Source organism: Carassius auratus, chromosome 40, assembly GCF_003368295.1.
Source record: "Carassius auratus strain Wakin chromosome 40, ASM336829v1, whole genome shotgun sequence".
NCBI lineage: Eukaryota > Metazoa > Chordata > Actinopteri > Cypriniformes > Cyprinidae > Carassius > Carassius auratus.
The window spans coordinates 18,012,929-18,020,518 of NC_039282.1; positions in this window are offsets into that span (position 1 = coordinate 18,012,929).

Here is a 7,590-nt window from a genome sequence, read left to right on the forward strand (position 1 = left end):
CTGTCTGAACACTAAACACACACACACATATTATATATATATATATATATATATATATATATATATATATATATATATATATATATATATATATATATATATATATGTGCATATATCACATTTGTAACAATATTTTATATTTTATATTATATATACACACACACACACACACATACATATACATACATATAATTCATACAATTATGCAATATGCAAATAATGTTGAAAAAAAATCAAAAAATGTAACTGTATTATTATATTATATTAAACATATTTTATATTATATTATAGTATTTAGGTGCTTAATATGTGAGTAAATCAGATCCTTGAGTTGAAATAATGGAACAATCTTTCAAACATTCTGGGCTTGTGTTGTGGCTACATGCTGCCCCCAAGAGCCAGAAGCTCTCTTCTTCTCTCAAAGCTTTGTTTATTGTCTCCAACTTTAAGTGGCTTTCTGCCGAAAATTTCAAATCCTGTCCTTCTTTCCACTGTACCAACACACCGACAGCTTTACGTAATCCATAGTGCGAGTTTGGCAGAGAAATTACAGGAAAGGATTTGAGGAGATCAAAAAAAAGAAAAGAAAAAAAAAATTTGGGAAGGAGCAATGCAGTGTGTTCAGCCTTAAATCTAGACTGAGGCTTAACTGAATAGCCTTCACAAAACCATTACATTTCTCTGCACTCGCAAAGATTGTGTGCTGTGTGTTTAAATGTTAGTTAATGCTTGTTAGTTGATGGAATTAACCATTGAAAATGGATAGACTTTACAGCACAACAATGGAAACTTATTTATTTTCAAATGGGTTTTTACATGTAAGGACAAGTTTGGAATTAATGGTCATTTAGGGCTCTGGGTAAATAAAATAAAATAAATAAAAATAATCTTGCCATTTTTCTCAAAGCAAGGAGGATTTAGTTACTAGTGGTTTCTAGAACTATACTGGTTAAATGGTCAATATCCTTCAGTAGAAATGAACTAATTCATAAAATAAACCCCACCCTGAGAAATATACACTGCAGTAAAAAGTGTGACAACTAACCCCCAGTCTCCCATGTGTGATATCCTGTGCCTCTAATCAATGTTACTTATAATTACAGTACACGAATTTGGGTTTTTAAATGAATAAATAACCCCAATTAGGGCAACAACATCAAACTTTCGAGTCAAAGACATACTGATACAAAATGCACATGGAGCTCGAAGCACTGAATCTTTTCAGAACATGTTTATACAATAACCATCTAAATATGTGATAACAGTTTAAAACAAACTGATTCACTAAAATGAATCTGACTTTCCGAAGCTACATATGATAACAGTTTAAAACAAACTGATTCACTAAAATGAATCTGAATTTCCAAAGCTACATGTGATAAATGTTTAAAACAAACTGATTCACTAAAATGAATCTGACTTTCCAAAGCTACATATGAAAACAGTTTAAAACAAACTGATTCACTAAAATGAATCTGAATTTCCAAAGATACATGTAATAATGGTTTAAAACAAACTGATTCACTAAAATGAATCTGACTTTCCAAAGCTACATATTGTCACGGGGTGAAGAACCACTCGACAAGAGGTACGTGAAATCAAAAGCCCCGGAGGGTGGGTTTATTGAAAAGTGAAGGGTGCCTGGTGAAGTGTCCTGATCTGCTTTCCGCTGGTTGGTGCTCCCCGTGTGCTCTCCGTGCTCCTCTGTGCCAATCAAGAAGAAAGTGGGTGTCCAGACGTGCTCCAAAGGGTGTGGGCTGTCGGTCACTCGCTGCTTTCTGTGGGGATAGGAGAGAGGGGTTAGTCCAGCTTTGCGTTCTGTTTGAGAACCTCTTCTCAGTGCAACATGTGCTGCTTTTCAATGTGCTGGCTGATGGGGAGCAGCTGTGACCGATCAGCCGGTGACGAGGACGTGCAGGTGTTTTGGTTTGGTTTCCAGGGCGACGCTGATTCCTCTGGGAGTGCTCGTCACATCCCCCCCCCCCCTAAGCGTCGTTCTGGTCCTGCGAAGACATGTAGAAAGTAGGGGTGAGATTAGGGGAGGGAGGGGAATGACCCCTGACAGACCTGCATAAGCTGTCCAGATCCGGGAGAGGCCATCGGCGTTCGCGTTGGCGGCCCCAGCTCGATGGCGGACTTCGAAGTGGAAGTCCTGGAGCGCTAGGAACCAGCGAGTCACCCTGGCGTTGGTGTCCTTGGCGCGGGCCATCCACTGTAGGGGCGCGTGGTCGGTTACCAGGGTGAACTTGCGGCCCAGGAGGTAGTACCGGAGCTCCAGGACTGCCCACCTGATGGCCAGGGCTTCCTTCTCCACAGCGGCGTATTTCCTCTCGGCGGGGGACAGCTTCCTGCTGATGTAGATGATCGGATGCTCCTCACCTTCCTGAATTTGGGAGAGGACCGCTCCTAGTCCTGTGTCGGAAGCATCCGTCTGCAGCAGGAAGGGGCAGCTAAAGTCCGGGGCGTGGAGTACCGGCGAGGACGTGAGTGCTGCTTTCACCTGGGAGAAGGCTTCTTCCGCCGACGGGGTCCAGCATACTTTCTCCGGCTGCCCCTTCCTGGTCAGGTCTGTCAGGGGGGCGGCTAAAGAGGAGAAGTTGGGGATAAAACAACGATAATAACCAGCCAACCCCAAGAAGGCTCGTACCTGGGTCTTTGTCTCCGGTCTTGGTGCGGCGTGGATGGCCTCCACTTTCTTGTCTTGCGGCCGGATGAGTCCTCGGCCGACTTGATAGCCCAGGTACTTGGCCTCAGAGAGGGCTAGGTGGCATTTTCGGGGGTTGGCGGTAAGTCCAGCCCGCCGGAGCTCCGAGAGCACCCTCCGCAGACGATCCAGATGTCCGTCCCACGCCTCGGAGTGGACCACGACGTCATCCAGGTAGGCGGCCGCGTAAGCTTGGTGAGGCCGCAGGAGGATGTCCATCATCCGCTGGAACGTCGCGGGGGCCCCATGTAGGCCGAAGGGAAGGGTCCGGTACTGCCAGTGGCCACTGGGGGTGGAGAAGGCGGTTTTCGGCTTGGCGGCCTCGGAGAGCGGTACCTGCCAATAGCCCTTGGTTAGGTCTAGGGTGCTGATATACCGGGCCCTTCCTAGCCGGTCCAGCAGTTCGTCCACCTGAGGCATGGGGTACCCGTCGAATTCGGAGACTTCGTTCAGGCGGCGGAAGTCGTTACAAAAGCGGAGGGTGCCATCCGGCTTTGGGACCATCACAATGGGGCTGGACCACGGACTCTGGGATGGTTCTATTACCCCCAACTTTAGCATCTGTTGGACCTCTTCCTCAATAGCCTGCCGACGAGCCTCCGGGACTCGGTAGGGCCGTTGCCTAACGACGACTCCTGGGGGCGTCCGGATATGGTGTTGAAGCACGTTGGTCTGCCCGGGCTGAGAGGAGAACACATCCTGGAACTGACTGACCAGGTGCTGCAGCTCCGTCTTCTGGGCAGCCGAAAGGTGGGGGTTGATATCCACAACCACGGGCTCGGTGAGGCTTAGGGCAGCTACTTGGTCCCGGGTCCCCACCCATTTCTTTAGGAGGTTGACGTGGTAGAGTTGCTCCGCCTGCCTTCGTCCCGGCTGTCTCAGGCGGTAAGTGACCGGTCCAACCCTCTCGACGACCGAGTAGGGCCCCTTCCAGGAGGCCAGAAATTTGCAGGCGGAGCTGGGGACCAGGACCATGACGCGGTCTCCCGGTTGGAACTCCCGTGGCTGGGCTGTCCGGTCATAATGACGTTGCTGCGCTTGTTGGGCCCTGGTGAGGTGTTCCCGGACTAACGGCATCACTCGGTCGATCCGTTCCCTCATTTGCCGGACATGTTCGATGACGGTACGATGCGGGGCCGGCTGCTGCTCCCACGCTTCCCGGGCCACGTCCAAGAGGCCCCGGGGTTGACGGCCAAACAGGAGCTCGAAGGGGGTGAAGCCAGTTGAGGCCTGGGGAACTTCGCGGATCCCGAAGAGCACGTAGGGGATCATGAGGTCCCAATCCCGCTTGTCCTCCGCCGCCACACGTCTGAGCATTTGCTTGAGGGTCTGGTTAAATCTCTCTACGAGGCCATCAGTCTGGGGGTGATAAACAGTGGTCCTCAACTGCTTCACTCGCAGCAGCCGGCAGAGGTCAGCCATTAGCCGGGACATAAAGGGGGTTCCCTGGTCAGTCAGGATCTCTGAGGGGAGGCCGACTCGGCTGGCCAGCAGAAACAGCTCCTGGGCGATGGACTTTGCGGTGGCCTTCCGCAGGGGGACTGCTTCTGGGTACTGGGTGGCATAGTCGACGATGACCAGGATGTGCTCATGCCCTCGGGCAGACTTCGGCAACGGCCCCACTATGTCCATTCCAATCCGCTCGAAGGGCACCTCGATGATAGGCAGCGGGATGAGCGGGCTGGGGGGAGGAGTCCGGGGCTACGTGGCCTGACAGGTCGGGCAGGCCTGGCAGAACCGCTTTACCTCGGCGTCCAGGCCCGGCCAATGGAAACGGTCGCGGATGCGTTGGGCAGTATTGGCTGCCGCGAGGTGTCCTGCCATGGGGTGGGAATGGGCCAGCTCCAGAATGGTCTCGGTCTTGGCACGAGGCACAACTAGTAACTTTTTCTCCTCCCCCCTACGCTGGGCGACACAATACAGCAGGCCATTCTCTACGACAAAATGTGGGAGAGGGTGGGGCCGGGGGAGGACGTCCTCTCCATCCACGACTCGCACCTGGCTCCAACAGTGCTTGAGTCGGTCGTCCTCCCGCTGTTCCTTGGCGAAAGAGCCCCCTCCAGCGGCCTGTTGGTAGACATCATAAAACAGATTAGTAGATTGGGAGGGGGCCTCACCTTCTCTCCCACTGTCGGAGACGAGCAGGGCCGGTCGGCGGCGGGGTCCAGGCGGCCGCCTCGGTCTTCGACGGTTCCCCTTGGGGCTGGCAGGCTGGGTAGCGGCGGACAGCAGCTTCTCGAAGCCGGGCCAATCCCTTCCAAGCAGTACGGCCACCGGCAGGTCCTTCACCAGGCCTACCTCCACTGGCCAGGTGCCTTGGGGGGACGAAATGACCATCTCACGGGCCGGTACTTGACGAGTGTCTCCGTGCACACAGGTAATCGGTAGGAAGTTTTTCCGGCCGCTTCGCGGGGCGCACAGCCGCGCCTGGATGAGGGTGACCGCACTGCCTGAGTCCAACAGGGCCCGGAACCGTCTTCCATCCACCTTCACATCTGCTTCGGGGGCTCCCGCCGGCACCCGTTGGTGAAGGATGCAGCCTGCCAGCCAGGCTCGCGGAGGCGACGGTGGTTCGGCACTTGGCATGGGCTCATCTCGCGGTGGGGGAACCGTCGGCCTGCTGACGGGTCGCGCGGTGCCTTCGAGCGGGCGTCGCTCCTGGACCACCCTCCGGGGGAATGGCGGCAGCCGGTCCCCTGCCCCGCTGGGATGAACGGCATCCGCCAGCTCGATCGCCTCCACTAGTTCCCGGACGTCACGTGGGTCCCTCATGCCGACGGCCTGTCGGTGGGCGCGAGGTAGTGCGCGCAGGAGGCGATCGACCACCACTCGTTCCGCTACCTGTGTTGGTGTGGGGTTTCCTGCCAACAGCCAGTGCTGGGCGAGGCGGCTGAGTTCGGCTGCCTGGGCACGGGCTGGCACCCGGGGCTTGTATTCCCACTCGTGGAACTGCTGGGCGGCACTTACAGGGGAGAGGCCCAGCCTAGCCAGGATCTCTCGCTTCACTTCGACATAACTGTCGGCACTCGTCAGGGGGAGCGAGAAGTAAGCCCTCTGTGCTTCACCGGTGAGTAGGGGTGCCAGCGCACGTGCCCACTCGTCCTCTGGCCATCCCTCTCGGTGGGCAGTGTTTTCGAAGACCTGAAGGAAGGCTTCCACATCGTCATCGGCCGTCATCTTGGGCAACAGACGGGTGGCTTGTGCCCGAGGCTCAGGTAGCGGAACGCGCTGGGCCGCGGCCGCCCAGACGGCGGCGAGTTCATCCTCCGTCCTGCCCAGGCGAGTGGCGAGGTGTTCCGCTATTTGCTGCTGGCGGATGCTAACCTCAGCGAGGCGTTGTAAGACGTCCTCCATCGTGGGGCCGCGCGTGCCGCCTTCCGTGGTGCTGCTGACAGAAAGCAAAAAAAAAATTAGGAGTTGGGGCGGTGACCTTGTCGGTGATTCCTCACTGTTCTGCCCGCATTCTCCACCACTGTCACGGGGTGAAGAACCACTCGACAAGAGGTACGTGAAATCAAAAGCCCCGGAGGGTGGGTTTATTGAAAAGTGAAGGGTGCCTGGTGAAGTGTCCTGATCTGCTTTCCGCTGGTTGGTGCTCCCCGTGTGCTCTCCGTGCTCCTCTGTGCCAATCAAGGGGAAAGTGGGTGTCCAGACGTGCTCCAAAGGGTGTGGGCTGTCGGTCACTCGCTGCTTTCTGTGGGGATAGGAGAGAGGGGTTAGTCCAGCTTTGCGTTCTGTTTGAGAACCTCTTCTCAGTGCAACATGTGCTGCTTTTCAATGTGCTGGCTGATGGGGAGCAGCTGTGACCGATCAGCCGGTGACGAGGACGTGCAGGTGTTTTGGTTTGGTTTCCAGGGCGACGCTGATTCCTCTGGGAGTGCTCGTCACAATATGAAAACAGTTTAAAACAAACTGATTCACTAAAATGAATCTGGCTTTCCAAAGCTACGTGATAACTGATTAAAACAAACTGATTCACTAAAATGAATCTGAATTTCCAAAGCTACATGTGATAATAGTTTAAAACAAACTGATTCACTAAAATGAATCTGACTTTCCAAAGCTACATGATAACTATTTAAAACAGATAAACTAAAATGATTCTGACTTTCCAAAGCTACATGTGATAATAGTTTAAAACAAACTGATTCACTAAGATGAATCTGACTTTCCAAAGCCACGTGATAACTGTTTAAAACAAACTGATTCACTAAAATGATTCTGACTTTCCAAAGCTACATGTGATAATAGTTTAAAACAAACTGAGTCACTAAAATGAATCTGACTTTCCAAAGATACATGTGATAACGGTTTAAAACAAACTGATTCACTAAAATGAATCTGACTTTCCAAAGCTACATATGAAAACAGTTTTAAATAAACTGATTCACTAAAACGAATCTGACTTTCCAAAGCTACATAATAACTGTTTAAAACAAACTGATTCACTAAAATTAATCTGACTTTCCAAAGCTACATATGAAAACAGTTTAAAACAAACTGATTCACTAAAATTAATCTGACTTTCCAAAGCTAAGTGATAACTATTTAAAACAAACTGATAAAGTAAAATGATTTTGACTTTCCAAAGCTACATGTGATAATGGTTTAAAACAACCTGATTCAGTAAAATGAATCTGACTTTCCAAAGCTACATGATAACTGTTTAAAACAAACTGATTCACTAAAATGATTCTGACTTTCTAAAGCTACATATGAAAACAGTTTAAAACAAACTGATTCACTAAAATGAATCTGAATTTCCAAAGCTACTTGATAACGGTTTAAAACAAACTGATTCACTAAAGTGATTCTGACTTTCCAAAGCTACATGTGATAACCGTTTAAAACAAACTGATTCACTAAAATGAATCTGACTTTCCAAA